Source organism: Desmodus rotundus, chromosome 1 (genome assembly GCF_022682495.2).
Source record: "Desmodus rotundus isolate HL8 chromosome 1, HLdesRot8A.1, whole genome shotgun sequence".
NCBI lineage: Eukaryota > Metazoa > Chordata > Mammalia > Chiroptera > Phyllostomidae > Desmodus > Desmodus rotundus.
In genome coordinates, this window is record NC_071387.1 from 173,313,766 (window position 1) to 173,332,767 (window position 19,002).

Here is a 19,002-nt window from a genome sequence, read left to right on the forward strand (position 1 = left end):
TGAATTCCAGTGGTTTCTTTACAGAAATGGGCTGATCAGTACTCAACTGAAGATTCAATGAAATCCCCCCCCACACCCCCTTCTCTCCAGCTCTCTTCTTTCTGGTGTTCTGTCCTGCTACCTCTAGCTGCTGTGTCTTCCCTGGACACCCAGCTCTGTCTTCTCAACTCATGGAGTCTATCGGGCTCCTCTTGGATTCCTTCATCTTGTGCTGCAGCCTGGGTACTCTCAGATATCCATGTTCAAAACCCACTGCTTCTCTATTTTGTATATTTACTCAGTTCAGGCAGGAGGGGAACTCCGATCCTTGTGAAGCCATTTAAGCTAGACTTTGCCAGGGGCCTGGGCCTGGCCCAAGCTAGGTAAGTAAGGTTATCTTTCCTGGAATTGAGATTCTACCTTGTGGATATGAAGCCACAAGAAGTGAGTGTACAAGAAAGAGAAAAATAAAGCAAATCAAGAGGAGCAGAATAGAAGGGGGGAAACAGTGCTGGTGGCTTTGCAGTTCAAGTTCAAGTCCTTTCCTGAGACCATGGCATTCCTACCATTTGGTTTCTGAGATATCCTTGATTCCTATCTGGAACCGTTCTATGCGTGGGAAATGTGGCCCAGCCCCACTTGGAAAAGCCGGTGGGGAGCGAGGTTGGCGGGCAGGACCCATGTCCATGGATAGGTTCTCCAGTGGGAAATCAGGCCTGCATTGTACCTAGACTGCTATGAGACTTGCTCTTGCTAAAACTCCCTCACCCTGAGGCAGCAAATGTTTACTGAGTATCTTTAACTTCCTAAAGTCTGTGCTAAACCACCCAAGTATGGAGTGTGAGCAGTTTCCCCCTTGAGCTGTAACATCCTTCTCTTTGAAGTAATTAGCAGCATTCTGTCCTTTGTTGTCCTTAAAAGGTAATCACCTGTGGTGAACCTGTGCATAGTAAATGAGGACCATCCTCAATGTAATGTGCCTAGAAAAGCAATAAAAGCCTGTCCAGGCAGGGGTTGGGCTCTCTCTCTTGGGCTCTCTCTAGCCCTCTCGCCCTCTCTCACTTAGAGAGTGACCATGCCATCCCTTTTTCTCCACAGGATTTCTGTAGTCCGTGTGTATTTGTCTATTGCTGCCTCAACCCAGGATCCCACTGGCCGGGATCCACGTCAGATTCCTTAGAATAAAGTCCTCTTTCTCTGGCTAAAATGCATTGACGTTGGATTCTTCTGCTTGCAACCAAAGGGTTCTGACTCATCAAGTATATCTTCAGGCAAAGGTGAGAGGAGAAGGCAGTTGAAAGGGGAAATATGAAGATCTTTAATCAATGAAGCATGCTTCCTTGGAAAGGGGAGAAACAGGCATTTCAGGCAACAAAGTGGACCTTGCTTCCTTTTGTGCAAGAGGAAAAGAAATTTTGAGATGAAAAGGAGGGAAGTCCTTCAGGACAATGATGTTGGTTGTCTCAGTAAAATATACAAAAGTCTCCTACAGAACATGACAACAAGGGTGGAATTTGAGTGCTTGGAGAGAGGATGGAAAGGTTGAGAGTAAGTCGGACACATGCCTGGGTGAAAGGTGAGTGGAACAAAGGATTGGTGCACCCTTCAGGGTCCAGTTATGGTTAGAAATCATAGCTTTCTGGTGGAACCAACTTCTAGGTTCATGTGATTTTCTCCAATAATGAATGGTCAACAGTCCAGGAACGGGGGCAGGGAAATGAACAGCAGGATTTGTCAAGATGCTTCTCTGGCGCTGTGCCCTGGCTGGCTGCTGCTTCTGCAATCACAGCAGCACTCCTGGCCTTTCGCAACCCCCAAATACAAACAAAAACACACAGGGAGAAAGGCAGGCCCACAGCTGCTAGACTCTACCAAGCATTGCATACCTGAGGCCTCTTAAGTCTAAGCAAACGCCTTTTACCCTCATGAGGCTTAAGACTGGATTTCAACAACACCTGTTCAGAAGACGCACGCCACTTGCTTGACTTGCCTGCTGTGTGATCTCACGTCACCAAGTCCCCCGTTCTCTGCCTCTGGGCAAGAATTGTTCTGGCAGGGAGTTGGGGTGAAGGTAGACCAACCCCCCCCAAAAGCCCATAAATCGCATCTTTTATTTTTCTTGTATTTCACTGTTTCTACACAGAAGTGGTACTCCCCTTTAGGGGACACTTAGGGAATATTTTGGAACTCGGGGTACATTTTCTGGTTGTCATGATGATTGACATGGACGTGGGCCAGGGATACTAAACATCTGACATCCCGCAGCATGCACAGAAAAATGAAAAGAACTGGCTGTGACTTTCAAATGTTCCACAGGACATTCATGTGATAGTTAAAAAATGTATTTATAATTATCTTTGCCTAGCACCTGTTTCTGTGTTACAAATAAATACAGCGTAGTTCTTGAATTTTCCAGGACTGTAACTACCATTTAAATTGAAGGAAGATTGTCCTTTGTTTTGTTTGGCACTTCACCAAGAGTTTTTCAGTCTTTCAGAAAATGATGTACCAATGGTAATGTCACTCAAGATTTTTTATTTGAGTGGCCAATACTGCAAGCCATCTGTTTCAGATGGCATTTGTGCTGTCACTCCATCATGATTTATAGCCTGCTTTTGGGATAGTAGTGCTCAAGCCTTTAAAATGTGGAGATACATATCCCACTGTAAATTACATTCCATTTATTTCTGTTTTACATCACAGCAAAGTCATTATTTATCATTCCTACTTTCCGGGGACTGCTATCACCACAGACTGGGAGGCTTAAACAACAGAGATTTATTTTCTCACAGTAAGGGAAGCTAGAAGTCTGAGATCCAGGTGTCCACAGCGTTGCTATTTTCTGAGGGCTGTGAAGGACGAATTTGTTCCAGGCCTCTCTTCTTGGCTTATAGATGGCTGTCTTCTCCCTGTGTCTTCCCATTGTCTTCCCTTCCTGTGTGTTTGTGTCCACATATCCTCTTCTTGTGAGGGCCAGCCACAATGATTCAGGGCCCATTCATATGACCTCATTTTAACTTAATTATCTCTGCCTCCAAATACAGACATATTCTAAGGTAATGGGGTGAGGACTTCATGATATGAATTTGAGGGGATACAGTTCATCCCATACAATTAGGAATGTAGATCCATTATAGTATAGATGAATTTTATTTCAAGATAGTAAAGAAGAATTACAGAAGTCTTTCTTTAAAAAACGAACGTTGAGTCTGATAGGTTTGAGAACTACTGGTATAACTTAACCACAGGACAACAGCAAAAGGTGTGCCTCATAGGTGAGTGCTGCTCCTTGCTTCTTATCACTAGCTGGACAGCGTTCACCCAAACCTGGCGTGATAGGACAAATGGAGAGGAATTAGGAACCAGAAATATTTGGCCATTGGGTAAAAGCAAGATAAGGGTTCAAATAAAGCTGACGTGGCTGTAGAAATAATGAAGAGGTCAGATGAGTGCTTTGCTCAAAAATCTTCATTCAACGGATCCTTATTTTCAAACGTCCTGTAATCAGTGCCACTCCACCTTTTCAACTTGAATGACCTCTTGATCATCTCTAGCAAGCTCTCTTGCTCTGGAGGATCATTCTTCTTCCTGCCCCAGAAATATCTTCACGTTATGTTTTTCTAGCCAAGAAATACCATGACTTTCTTCTTACTCTCCAAATCTTTGTCAGTTTTCAAAGCCCAGCCACAGGATTGTCTCACCATGTGGCACCCTGAAACATCCCTCAGACTGATAGAATTGAACAATTACTAGGTGGAGTAGAACCTGAAAAGACACACAGGAGGAGGCCATGAGGACACAGGGTCACAAGGAAGCTGGAATCTTGGGTTACGAGCTATAAGGCAGCAGAACAAACATATGGAAGACCACAAAGAGTGAAATGATTTGTTGGCAATAGAATGAGGTGAGAAGATGAGAGGAGAGTTACTGAGTGATCATAATGGTGGTGGTGGGTAGGGTGTTAATGAGCTCTTGCTGCTGAAGGATTAATAACAAACCCTGCCCCCAGAGTGTGCTCTATTCTTCAGGTAGCAGTCTCCAGGAGAGCTGGATATTCCTGGATACCTGTGAGTGCCCATAGTTGGGTTGGAAGTCCTCCTTAATATATTCCACTTGACAGCTGTCATTTCCTCTTTGGGAACGCCAGAGAACCTCCAGAGGCACATCCTCCCACAACTTCTAAACCACATCAGGACTGTAATGGATATTTATTGCTATCTACCTGTAGCCATCCTTTCCTTCCTCCTTTCAAGGTTATCCACATATTACTTTCCCTTCCTCCTTTCTAATATTCATGTATTAGTTTCTTCACACAGCCCTGAGCTTCAGAAGTGGCTGATCCTACACCAGTACCAGGGACAACCCCTGACTGATTAGCTGCAATCATTAGTTCAAGGGTTAAGTACAGCCCTAAGTATGTTGAGTCTGGGTGAGTTTTACTCTTGCTTGAAATACTGGGACACGCTGTCTGTTTCCTCCTGGCTGTGGAGGAAAGCACAGGCCTGATGCAGCTGGCAGTGGCCATCCCGGAACCATGATGACAGTCTGCCTTAGGATGAAGGGGACATTGCAGATGCCAGGGCTGAGAGACAGAAAGAAACTGAGTTCTCTTCCCACACTGAGTCACTGGATCAGCCAACCCCATGAGTTTTTGTTACAGGAGACCATTAATTGCCTTTATTTTTTAAAATCTCTTTGAGTTGGGTTTTCTGTTACAACCTGAAGTATCCTAACAAACACAGGGCCCCCTTTGACATTCCTTCTTGAATAAGCTAGAGGAAGAACAGGAACATTTTGCCATTTGGGGAAGTTGGTGAGTAGCTTACTCTCTGGCCATAGGGTGGTTTAGAAGCTGATTTGATCCCTGTGCTATAAATTCCAGAGAAGCTTCCACTGCAAATGACTACAGCAAACAGCAGTGTCTTTAACAAACCACACATTAGATTAAAAGCCATGAGACTAATTTTATAGCTGGCACACGGAAGTCAGTGACAGCAGCATTAGCAGACAGCAGGCTGTGGAGCCTCATTAATATGCACCATGGGGATGCCTGCAAACCCCAAACAAACGGGGGGAGAGCAGCAACATGGTTAAGGAAGTTATCCAATACTCACTGGCCCCATTTCCGTGTGTTGTCCTACAACATCCCCTTATTACCAGAGAAAAGCAGAGTGGCTCTCTTTTCCTTCCCACCACGGGAGCCCAACCACAGGCAGACAAAATGAGTGCTAACGGTTACCATGTACTGATCATTTTGTATGCTGTCATGGTGCTGTCATGAACACTTCACGTATTGCCTCACTTAATTCTAATGATGAACTTGGAGGTAGAAACTACAGATACCTCCTCTTCAGAGATCAGGAAACTGAGGCACAGAGAGATTAAGGTCCGATGGCTGGTAAGAGGCAGAGTAGGAAGTTAACCACTGCAATGTGACTCTGGTTTCTGAAACCCTATGCTACACACTATGCTTCCTTTTCTGCTCCCGGACCCCTCCAGTGATTTGTGAAAGGATATTCATCTTTGTACCTTTAAATTATGCATTTTGCATATGCACATATACTGTTTGTGTACATTTTATATTATTATTTCATTTTTATATTTATATTATTGGGTTTTTTAAAAAAAGAGTCTTCAGAGTATCCCCTCCCCTAAGAGGCTGGGATCCACCCTGGGACCCTCAGCCTCGGCTGCTGGTGGAAGAAAGGTACTCAGCCCAAGAGGAGGCTCCCCTCCTGAAGAAGCTGTGGGTAGAGGCAGCAGGCAAACTCACAGTCTGATGTACAGAGAACTGTCAGATTTTATCCAAGACCTGAATGTACTTGGTGAACATTCTGGCCTATAATAAGCTAAAAGGGCTCACGGCCCAATGGACACAGCTGATTTGCACACTTCTCCTTTGGGATGAACGTCACTATGTCTAGACGTTCCAAGAGTTTGTGCCCTCCTATGAGAACATGACTGAACAGTGCATAGTTGGGGGACCCAGCTAGTGGCCATGGAGACAAATAGCACTTCATTGGGAAGTGGTGGCTGTCACCAACAAATGATACAAATGTTCCATCAAAAGCACATTACACTGTGTAACACTCATGACTTGAGCTGAGAGAAGGGTCTTTCCCAGCTCTTAAAGGTCTCCATCTTCCTTTGGTCCCTGGGCTGGGGCAGAAATGAGATAAGGTTACTGTATAATAACACAGCCAAGTGACTGATTTCTGATCCTCCTCTCTCCCTGGACATCCCACGATGTGGGGAAAGGGAAAGACTCTCTTCTTCACTTGAAGAGGCAGTTTGATTAACATTTCATTTGTTAGTAACCTACACTGGATCAGTATTAACCTACTTTTAATAGTCACTGCATGAGCTGCCCTTTCCACTCCAAGTGAAAAAGGCTCTCATTCATTCAGCACTGACTATGAATCAGGTATTGTTAGAATGTCTATCTCATCCTTTTCCCAGATTAAAATGCAAATTGTGTTCTTGGGTGGGCACTGTCCTGACCGAGGCTGTTAAGTATGGTGAGAATGGGTGGTTCGGGACAGTGAGTCCCATAGCATGCAGAAGTGGGGCAACCTAACACATCTAGATCTTTAGCCGTGGTCCAGGAACCAGTAGTCCCCAAGGACAAAATTGTCAGTTCACCAAGATTCTGTTTGATAAATATGGCTGGAGAAACTAATCTAAACTAGCATTTACTCAAAGATTCTGCTTCTCTGCTATATTACACAGGTCTGGGAATCAAGGTGGGGATGGGCCCTGCTGGTCTGAAAGTCTGGGTACCTTGGGGAGGGATGCTACTACCAGGAGAAATGACCTTGATTTCTTTATACTAGGACCCACAGCTGCCCCTTTCATCTCAGTTTCTTCATACCTTCTGAGGAACATTCTTTCTTTTTTATCTTCTTGTCCATTCTCTTAACTTTGGTTGTAATTTCACGTGCTGCCACTAATATTCAGATGATTGTGGGGCCAAGTCTAAGCCGGGCCACTGCACCAGTGCTGGCTATGGCATCGTCAGTGACAGCAACAGCTTTGTGGAGGTGGCGTGAGTGTGCTCAGTGGAAGCAAAGGGCCACAGTGGCAGCACAGGTAGCTTTAGAAGGCTCCAAAGCTTTGGGGGGCAGTAGAGATCTCTGAGCTGATGAAGGCCAAGAGGGCTTCTTTGCAAAAATTAGCTGTTCTTAAAATTCACTTACAAATTTTTTGTTGAGACTTATTGCAAGCATGATGTCTCTTTATTTTCTTGTCTTCTTTAATAACTCTGAGTTTTCACAGTTTATGCATATTTATTGTTAAACTAATTTTTAGGGTGCTTTTGCAGTTGTTATCTTATATGGCTTCCCCCACTCTTTTCTTTTTTATTATATTTTATTGATTATGCTATTACAGTGGTCCCAATTTTTCCCCCTTTGCCCCCCTCCACCCAGCATCCCCCACCCGCTCAGGCAATCCTCCCACCACTGTTCATGTCCACGAGTCATGCATATAAGTTATTTGGCTACTCCATTTCCTATACTATACTGTACACCCCCATGGCTATTCTGTAACTACCTATTTGTACTTCTTAATCCCCTCACCTCTTCTCCCATTCTCCTCCACACCCCTCCCATCTGGCAACCATCAAAACCTTTGCCATATGCATGATTCTGTCTCTGTTCTTCTTGTTTGCTTAGTTTGTTTTTTAGGGTCAATTGTTGATAGATACGGTTTTTTTTTTTTTTTTTTTTTTTTTGCCATTGTGTTGTTCACAGTTTTTATCCTCTTTTTCTTAAATAAGTCCCTTTAACATTTCATATAATAATGGTTTGGTGATGATGAACTCCTTCAGTTTTTCTTGTCTGGTAAGCTCTTTATCTGCCCTTTGATTCTAAATAATAGATTTGCCAGGTAGAGCAATGTTGGCTGTAGGTCCCTGCTTTTCATCACTTTGAATATTTCTTTCCAATCCCTTCTAGCCAGCTAAGTTTCTTTTGAGAAATCAGCTGACAAGTTTATGGAAACCCCCCTGTAGGTAACTAACTTCTTTTCTCTTGCTGCTTTTAAGATTCTCTATTTATCTTTAACCTTTGGCATTTTAATTATGATGTGTCTTAGAGTGGCCACTTTGCATCCATCTGTTTGGGACTCTCTGTGCTTCCTGGACATGCATGACTATTTTCCTTCACCAAATTAGGGAAGTTTTCTTTCATTATTTGTCACATAGATTTCCAATTCTTGCTCTTTCTCTTCTCCTTCTGGTACTCCTATCATGCGAATGTTGGACTTCTTGAAGTTGTCCCAGAGGCTGCTTACACTATCCTCAGTTTTGGGGATTCTTTTTTCTTTTTGTTGTTCTGATTGGTTGTTTTTTCCTTCCATATGTTCCAAATCATTGATTTGATTCTCAGCTTCATCCACTCTACTGTTGTTTCCCTGTAAATTGTTCATTATTTCAATTAGTGTATCCTTTGTTTCTAACTAGATCTTTTTTATGTTGTTAAGGTCCTCACTAAGTATCTTGAGTATCCTTATAAACAGTGTTTTGAACTCTGCATCTGATAGATTGTGCATCTTCATTTTGTTTAGTTCCTTTTCTGGAGTTTTGATATGTTCTTTCATTTGGGCCATGTTTCTTTGTCTCCTCATTTTGGCAGCCTCCCTGTGTTTGTTTCTATGTATTAGGTAGAGCTGCTTTGACTCCATGTCTTGGTAGCATGGCCTATTATAGTAGGTGTTCTGTAGGGTCCAGTGGTACAACCTCCACTATCACCCAGTCTTGGTACTCAATGTGTGCCCTTTGTGTGGGCTGATTATTCCCTCCTCTTGTTGTTGAGTCTTTAGTGTTGTTGGCAGGTCAATGGGAGGGATTTACCCAGGCCAGTCAGCTGCAAGGATAGTCTGTGACTACTAACCACCAAACTCCACCCTCCATGGAGGATAAACTGTTCAGGGGCAGGGTAGTGGTGCTCCAACATGGTCTTTAGCTTTCCACTGGGTGTTCAGGCTCTGGGGTTTCCCAGGTGGTATGAGCCAAGATCAGCCTCCTCCTGTGTTCTGCCCCAGCCATCTGCATGAGCTATAAAGCAGTCTGAGATGGCTGCTACTTGTGCTGGGCTTGGACATTCCCAGGCAAATCTTAGACTGGCTGCTGCTAGTGCCGGGTCTGACACCACTTAGCAGGAGGCACAGGGGCTGGGGGCTAAATGAGGCTGTTTTTGGTTTTTTGATAGGATTTAGGAAGATGTGAAGCATGAGCCAAGAACAGCCATTCATATGGAAAAGTCACAGTTAACAGTTGGGGTAGGCCAGTAAATTGGGCAGGGCGGAGTCTCAGGGGATCTCTAGGGTGAGGCCAACAATGTTAGCTAGGTTGATGGAGTCTCAGATATGGTACATACCTGTCCAGCTTGGTGGCTTTCTGGTGGGGGGTGCTCAGGAAAGGGGCAATGGCCTCTGCCTGTCTTTCTGTTTGGGAGAAAGCTGTCCCCAGCTCTCGCCTTGATGCCAGACAGTCCTCCTTGTATGTCACTGGTGCCTTTCAAGTTGCTATCCCGGTGCTGGAGCTCAGTGGGAGTGAGTCTAAGTAAGTATGTGTGTGGGTTCTTTAAGGGGAATTGCTTGGGACTTCAATAATTTCCTCCACCAACTCAATCCCCACTGGTTTTTGTAGGCAGAAGTTATGGGACTTATCTCCCTGGCACTGGAACTCTTGGCTGGGGAGCCTGGTGTAGGGCTGGGACTCCTCACTCCCAAAACATCCCTCCTGAATTTTTATCCACCACATGTGCATCAATGTGGGTCCAGCCTGTTCCGCATCTCCGCCCGTCCTGTCAGTCTGGATGGACGTGGTTTCTTTAATTCCGTATTGTCAGACTTCCATTTCTGATGGTTCTGAGTGATGGTTGTTCTATATTTTAGTTGTAATTTTGATGTGGTTGTGTAAGGGGGTGAGCAGTGTTTGACTGCTGTCATCTTGACCAGAAGTCTCTCACTTATAAATAAATGCAGGTAATTGGGAGGTGGAACGTGATTGGAAGTGCTGAAACAGTGGGTAGAGCTGAAGTAAAGAAGTGCTTTTAATTACTATTTATATGACATCACTTTATTCTAAAATGGTGCAATCTGGGAAAACACAGACAGAGGGATTTTTAAGCATGGAACACTTTTAATGACCACCAACTCAGGGGAAAAAACAACTTTATTTTTTACCATAGTTATATAAGGTGTTCTGGTAGTAGAATTATCTTGGAAAAAATTGTTACTAAATTCTATGGCTGATGAATTTTATAAATTTTGAAAACTTGATCACTTATCATATTTTACCAGGAAAAAAACCACCCAAGATAACTTAGATTTTTTTATTTAGAAAAATCAAATGCTTAATCATGTACTATATTACTGATATTAGTTGTGTTATGGCAATATTTATTATGTTATATTATTATAACTGATACATATTTACCTTACAACACTCAGGTGAAAATCATTTCTTAAAATCAAATGAAATCTGATGCAAACACCAGTATAACTTACAGGGAATTTAATCTGTTATATTTTGGGAGGCCTTTTGCTATTCTCCTAGCAGTGTAAATGTCCTGGAGAGATTATGCAATTTCAACACTTTGTAAGTACCATGAGTGGGATGGTGGGGCAGTCTGTCTTATGTACAGGCCATAAGGACGTGCATTTTTGTAAGTAATTAGGTACAATAATAATGCTGATTAGAAAGTTGCTCTGCTTTTTATTATCACCACACACTGGCAATTTTAACAGTAATTGATACTCCATTATGAAAAACAAATTTTCTGGGTATACATATTAAACAATTGCAGTGAATACGGTTGAGTTTTAATAATGCATGTAAACTACAAGTTAGTACTTTTTCTTATTTACCCTTTAAAAATATTTTCTCCTCCATGGACTTCAGTTAGAAGAACCATCAGTTATTCAGTTCTTCTCCCCCCCTTACCCCACCTCTGCCATGGATCCATCAGTCATACACATCTATTTACCTACAAACTCCTAAAGATTAGGAATCATTTGAGTGCAGCCCTGTTTGCTACATATTCCTGCATCTAAACAGTGGATTCAATTCAAAAGAAGTAAACACACTCATCAGATAGATGAAGAACTAGAACTTCAGTTGCTTCAGTTCTCCCACTTACATGACAACTTGTAAATTTTATTTGTGTTTAAAATTTAAAGCAGTGAATCAGAATGCAAATTGCAGTTGATAATATTTTTGTTTGATTAGTGCCTTTTAGTTCCTACATAAAATATCCTATTGAGTTTGCATAACTTCTAAATTGAAAATTTATATTTTATATTATTAACTCTTTTAAAACTAAGAAATAAATCAAGAACATAGTTATTAGTATGTGAAGAATTCTTTAAAAATCTTGGCTGAAATCCCTGGCTGGTGTGGCTCAGTGGATTGAGTGCCAGCCTGTGAACCAGGGGATCACCGGTTCGATTCCCAGTCAGGGCACATACCTGGGTTGCAGGTCAGGTCCCCAGCATGGAGCACGTGAGAGGCAACCACACATTGATGTTTCTCTCCCTCTCTTTCTCCCTTCCTTCCTGTCTCTCTAAAGATAAATAAATAAAATCTTAAAAAAATTTTGGCTGATGGAGGTAAAGATTAGCTCATGGTGTCAAATGTGCTAGCTATGCCCTCACCCTGGTGTCCAGTCCATTATAGGTACCACTGCTCTGGGCAGTTGGGCCTGTTTAAAGGTGGCAGGTCTGCTCGCCACAGTTACTGGGGCAGTCTCTGTGGCTCCTGGGTGTTTATGTGCTACCCATCCATAAAATAGCCACTTTCTGCCTTGCTGTAGGCAGGCAATGTGGGGACCCTTGTAATTGTCATTCACTCCTTACTCTGTTATTGGGTCAGGCCATGCCCCTCTTCCTCTCCACTCTTAGTACTTACTCTTCCTGGACAATTCTGCTTGTTGCTTGGGTTTTTAAAAATAAAATTCTCATAACACAGCCCATGTGCAGAGAAAGCTCACTTTCCTTTTTGCGTGTATTATTAAAAGGAGGTAGGTCAGGATGGGGACAGGGGATTTGGAGTAATATATCTCATTGTTTTGTCTCGATACTGGAGAAACATGAAACACAGTTAAATTTTCTCTTAGGTTATCTTGCCTCTTCAGTCAAGAGTACCATGGAATTGCACTGAAACAGAAGTTGTGAATACTATCAATTTAGAGAAGTAAAAACAATTGCATTTGCAGTACTCTTAAATCACACACACTTAGAAATAGTGTATCTACTTGAGTCACTGAGTGTCATTATAATTTGGATCCATTTTTGTGGCACGTCGTAGTGTTTGTCACTGATTATACTACTGTTATACTGTGTTGTCAGTATAATGTGCTATTGTGTATAACGTAGGTGACAGTTTTTCTGTGAAGATGACAAAAGATCCCACTTGTGTAAGATAGGATTTATCAGTTAAACCATGAAGTATTGGTAGCAACTGAGCACTCAGTTGCGCACAGTGCTACGCAAGGTGCTCACTCACTCACCTACAGGTTGTTAGGGATTGTCTCAGGATGCTCTCTTCCTCAGCACTGCCCTGGTTTGCTGTGCAACACTGGCTACTCAAACTAAGTGGTTAGTTTTTCTTATGTGCATATAGAAAATAAGTTGCTAATCCTCAGAAGTTATCTACGGAGTTTCTTCAGTCTGCTGCACTCAGCAAGAGAAGAAAAATTCCCTTTAATGGTAGGACGGGAAGCCCTAGGAGGCTATCGCAAACAGCCAAGGTATGTCCTAGGACTCTGACTCCTAATTAATCATCACAACCAAATTAGTCCCCCTGCTGACCATGCCACCCATTCCAGAACCATTGCTTGGTTTTCTCTGCAGCCTCTGCATAATCTCCTGTTTAGCACATAATAAGCTCTAGTGAAACATCAGTTCCCCTCTTATCTTTCCTCTTCCCCTTCACTGAATGCATGAGTGAGTGGACAAGCAAATTATTTAATTTGTCTCTGCTGCACGCCAGTTTTCTCTGTTTCGTGGGCACATGGCAGAACATGTCAACATGTAATCCTTGGAGTTTTGTATTTTGCATCCAAATAAACTGAGAGTACCTCAGTTCTTCCAATCTTAAAATCAAATTCTTGGGCATGTGAAAGGTCCATCATTTGTCTGGAATGACATGGCTGTGGAGAGGGGTGGGGGAGTAGGGAACCATTTTTCCAGAGGAGATTCTGGGCACAAATTCCCATACGTTTTTACCACTCCTTTACCTCTCTCTTCTTCCTAATCCTGCTTTGGTCCAAGATTTGCCCTGTCCCAAATTTGATACCACAAGTCTCCAAGTCACCACCTTGGGTCGTGTTAGTTCTCCCTCTCTCTACCAACGACAGCCCAGGCATGAGGGTTCTCAACAGGTATTGTCTCCTCTTCCTCCCCTTCTCCACCAGATGAGCTCCCCACTCCTCAGCTTCTGTAGCAATAACCGAGGTCAGGTTGCTTCTAACCCTTTTATTCCTACTCCAGCTGTAATAAACTCTTTGTATTCCAGTGCCTTTCTGATTCCACCTGCCCTTGTTAGAAACTAATAAAATTCCTGCCGCAGCTCAGGGGCTTGAGCCTGAAAATGCTAGTTAAAATCCAAGTTCCATTTCTCCACCAAAACAGTTTTTGTCAGAGCTGAAATCATGCTTGTGTACAGTACTTCTTAGCTCTGGTTCATTTTGTATCAAGTAGGCTTTTTATAGGCTGCCATGAAAGGCCAACCACAATTAAATGCCAACTCTGAAACATTTGTTCCTATACACACAATTGTTGTCTTAGGAATAGACTTTTCTGGGGAACAAAACTCATTTGTAAATTAGATACCCTCTGATATGTCATAAATAGTCTGGACTGTACACTCTAACCTGTGTCAAAAGCACAGTGTGGGACTCTGTGTTCAGAACAAAGGTTCATCTTAAGGACATCAAACCAAGGCACAAACAGATAGGAGCCATCATACCTCAGGATTTATTAAAGAGCATGGATGCTGGACCTGGGGGTGTTACGTGGGCAAATGATTGCAGTTGGAAGGGAGAGTGAGGGCTGGGGCCTGGTATTAGACCCTCTAGCGGAGTACAGCAGAAATTGGGGTAGAACCCAGGAAGGAGCTGGGAAGTGGCCATGGATCAGGAGCATATAGGAAGCCCCTAACAGGTGGGGGACTCCATGGTGTTGAAGCAGGGGTAGGCAATAGGAGCTAGAAGGTACAATTGTCATTATCAAGGTATTTGTCCCAGGCTGGGGCTCAGATTGAGGACCCTAAGCAGGATCTTGAGAATGAAACAGGATCTCCAACAAGGATCAGTGAGAAGTCTGATCCTTGAAACTAAAATGTATCAAGAAGGGAAAGGAGAATGTGTTGGGGGAAAGAGATGCCTACTGAACATGGGAGCTCCATTATCAGAATGAAGCATTAAGGGAGGGAAGAAAATAAATGGTGATGGGCAAACTAGGGCCTCAGAGAAAAGCCCAGATGCTAGTGCTGAATCTCCAAATTTTTGGTCAACGCTGCACCTGCACTTTAAATGGTTCCCTGAGGAAAAGATTGGCAAGTCTTTGCTATTCCTAGTACACTGTCAAGACTGAAGCACAAGGCATCCTGCTTGCTTTTCTGTTGCTTAGCAACAGCAACCTCCTTGATTACCAGAGTTGTCAGAGTTTTTCTATAGCTTTCTACTGTGAAACTGGGTATATGGGGCTTCAAGGAAGAAGGCAAAGTCCTGCTTGTTCAATCAGATACAAGCTTACTTGAAAGTACCAGCAAGTGTACTCTCGGTACAAGCCCAGAGTCGAAGAAACAAGACTGATTTCATGCTGAACCCAAATATGGACAGGAGGTGGGGTAGAGGAGGAGGAAATCCTAATGATTCTTTAAATCCTGGAATTATCAGAAATGGAGAGAGGAAGAAAAGTAAATTTAAAAAATGTCAGACAAAGTTATTTTAAATATTAGAAAATATCTTTTTTTCTGGCCAAGATGGGGGCATAGGTAGACACACTGTGCCTCCTCGCACAACCAAAAGAAGGACAACAACAATTTAAAAACAAAAAACAACCAGAACTGACAGAAAATCGAACTGTATAGAAGTCCAACAACCAAGAAGATAAAGAAGAAACACTCACCCAGACCAGTAGGAGGGGTGGAAATGGGCAGCCAGGTGGAGAGGACTAGCAGCAAGGCAGCGGCTGGTGGACTCAGCAAGGTGGCAGATTGTGGAGCTGGGTGGGCAAAGTTGCAGCTGGCCGGCGAGGCAGCAGCTGATGGACCGGGTGACAGACCGTGCAACCCGGGGCTCCAGCGGGGAAATAAAGCCTGAAACCACTGATTTAAAACACCTGTGGGGACTGAGGCAGCCAGAGAAACTCCCAGCCTCACAGGAGAGTTCATTGGAGAGACCCACACGGGCCTAGAACGTACACAAGCCCACCCACTCAGGAAGCAGCACCAGAAGGGCCCAAATTGATGTGGGCAGCAGAGGGAGTGACTGGAATCTGGCAGAGAATGGAGCAAGCGCCATTGCTCCCTATCGGACCCTCCTCCACATACAGCGTCACAGCGCAGCCACAAGCGTTACCCCACCCCAGTGAACACCTAAGGCTCCACCCCTTTACGTAACAGGTGCGCCAAGACAAAAAAAAAAAAAATGGCCTAACTGAATGAACAGATCAAAGATCCAGAAAAAATACAGCTAAGTAATGAAGAGATAGCCAACCTATCACATTCACAGTTCAAAACACTAGGAATCACGAAGCTCACAGAATTGGTTGAATTTGGTCACAAATTAGATGAAAAAATGAAGGCTATGCTAAGAGAAACAAAGGAAAATGTACAGGGAACCAATAGTGATGGGAAGGAAACTGGAACTCAAATCAATGGTGTGGACCAGCAGGAAGAAAGAAACATCCAACCAGAAAAGAATAAAGAAACAAGAATTCAAAAAAATGAAGAGAGGCTTAGGAACCTCCAGGATATCTTGAAACGTTCCAACATCAGAATTATAGGGGTACCAGAAGGAGAAGAGGAAGAGCAAAAAATTGAGAACTTATTTGAACAAATAATGAAGGAGAACTTCCCTAATCTGGCAAAGGAAATAGACTTCCAGGAAGTCCAGGAAGCTCAGAGAGTCCCAAAGAAGCTGGACCCAAGGAGGAACACACCAAGGCACATCATAATTACACTACCCAAGATGAAACAGAAGGAGAGAATCTTAGAAGCAGCAAGAGAAAAGGACACAGTTACCTACAAAGGGGTTCCCATAAGACTGTCAGCTGATTTCTCCAAAGAGACCTTACAGGCAAGAAGGGGCTGGCAAGAAGTATTCCAAGTCATGAAAGGCAAGGGCCTACATCCAAGATTACTCTATCCAGCAAAGCTATCATTTAGAATGGAAGGTCAGATAAAGTGCTTCTCAGATAAGGTCAAGTTAAAGGAGTTCATCATCACCAAGCCATTATTATATGAAATGCTAAATGGATTTATCTAAGAAAAAGAAGATAAAAAATATGAACAGTAAAATAACAGCAAACTCACAGTTATTAACGACCACAGATAAAACAAAAACAAGAGCAAACTAGGCAAATAACTAGAACAGGAAGAGAACCACAGAAATAGAGATCACATGGATGGTTATCAGCAGGGGAGGGGGAGGGGGAGAGAGGAGGGGAAAGGTACAGAGAATAAGTAGCATAAATGGTAGGTAGAAAATAGACAGGGGGAGGGTAAGAATAGTATAGGAAATGTAGAAGCCAAAGAACTTATAAGTATGACCCATGGACATGAACTATAGGGGGGGAATGTGGGAGAGAGGGGGTGTGCAAGATGGAGTGGAGTGAAGGGGGGAATGGAACAACTGTAATAGCATAATTAATAAAATATATTTAAAAACTAAAAAAGAAAATATCTTTTTAAATGTATATTAAAATTTCTTCATCATTCTCTTTTTAGTATGGAAATTAATTAATTGTCAAATACTAAGAAAAGCAAGTACCTTGACATTCAATTAGCTTCAAACTTCCTAGATTAAGTGGTCATAAATGTTTCCCAAGAATTGCAGAAATTAAATACTAACATTTTAAACTGTTGGGAAGTTTTGTTCTCTGCAAGGTAGGACAAGAACAAAGTCATCAGTGAGATGGCATAACGCTACAGTTTCGAAAAGTCAAGGGTAGAGATCTGAAGGTTCTCCTCCCACCTTAGAGGTCATCAGATGGAAACCATTGTACCTCCAGTGACCAAGTCTGAATCTGGAGGCACCATGCTGAGGGGAAGAGCCGCGAGTTGAGGGAGCCTCTGTGTCTGTCCACTAAAGCCCTTAAAATATGTATCCATCCATCACAGCCTCATGGAAAACTTGTCTGTGCATTTTTCTTCTTTTAAATCAGGGATGTCGAATCTTCTTTCATTATTAGGTATCACTGACACCCCTACACAAGTCAACATTCTCAAGCAAGTAAAAAATGTACATAGTTCTTTTGGTCTTTGTGGACTTTTGAAAAATCATTTCTGTTCAAACAGAAAGTTTTACCATTTCACTCATCACTTATTTATTCAATGAGGTATACCTAAAAAGAGAAAATTTTCAGATCATATGATGGCTAGTGCTGGTAAATGTTGTAGCAGGAGAGGGGACCAGTGGGGTGAAAGGGAAGAGAGGGAAGGAAGGCAAAAAGGTAGAAGAGGGTGAGGAAGTAGGAGTGAGGGGGGCAGAGGTCACCTGGCTCTCACATCCTCTAGGCCATCAAGGCCTAGATACACAGATACACTTCTGAGAAAATTATTGTTATTATCACCCTTCAAAGTTTTAATTTCCCTCTTGCAGTGGAAAATATCGCTTGGTTCCTTTTTTAAACTTGAAAGTTTATTTTCTCAAGAAATTACTAAGATTTTTCCTCTGAGGAATTATCTAAGGATGTAAGTGGTTTACTTTAAAAAAATCATTAGAAAGGTTGCTCAATTCACATAGCTATCAGTGCAAAAGCTTTTGCCCTTGCCCTTTAAAAATTCAGAAAGCAAACCAAGCAATGCCAACTAAAATATTATATTTGGATATTTTCTTTTAAATTAAACTTCCCTTTTATCAAAGTAAGACATGTAGTAAAAATTCAAACAGTACTGAAAGGCTCATCGTAGAAAACAATAGCCCTTTAATGGGTTTCCTTCTTGTCTGCCCCCAGCCTCTCCCAATACAACCTCACCACCTGGAGGCAGGCACTTAACAAATGACTGAGCTGTTAATTTTGCTGCTTTTTGATAACGTTTCTAAGGCAAACCATATGACTATGCTTCTTTCTCCTACGATGTTGTTCTCCTTGAAGTTCTTTGCCCCTCATTGTACGTCTCTTCCATTTTCGGCAAGTGCCAGGTGTGCGTCTGCACGTGTGTCCTTGGTCTCTCTCTTTCACATTAGAACATCCTTTAAATGTCTAGTGACTCTGTTCTTATTGAAATGTGAAGCACTAACATTCCGAGCGAAAGCTCTGTGCGTTGCATTGGCTTGTCAGGTTTGTACTGGGAAATGGCTAAACATTATTTGTGGAAGTCCTTTTATTCTGGGGCATTCCAGGGGTGGGGGAAGGAGGCTGCGTATCCCGCCATTCAGTGGGCAGATTGTTACTCAATTGCCCTGTTTTCAGACCCCTATCTCTCTTCCAGGTGCTGGGTACGTGGGTCCTGGGTCAGCCTGTGTCAGGCTCCTGAGTACCTGCGCCTCCAGTGAGGTCGTGTGGATCCCCCACACCTCTGGTTGGTAGCCCCTCTGCAGACCCTACATTATACCTTCTTTAACTGCTTCTCCAGTCCTCCCCGCACTTTCCATTGAAATGACCATGATTCATGGAGAGTGTTACGTAAGGAATTAATCATGAATGAAAGCACAATCCAAAGCCATGGAAACATACACTTTAAATGGGTGAATCACATGGTATGTGAACTGTATCCTAATAAAGCTATAAAAAATTATCCTCACATCAAAAGTGTGCAAAAAGTGAACCCTACTTTTCTAATGAAAGAAG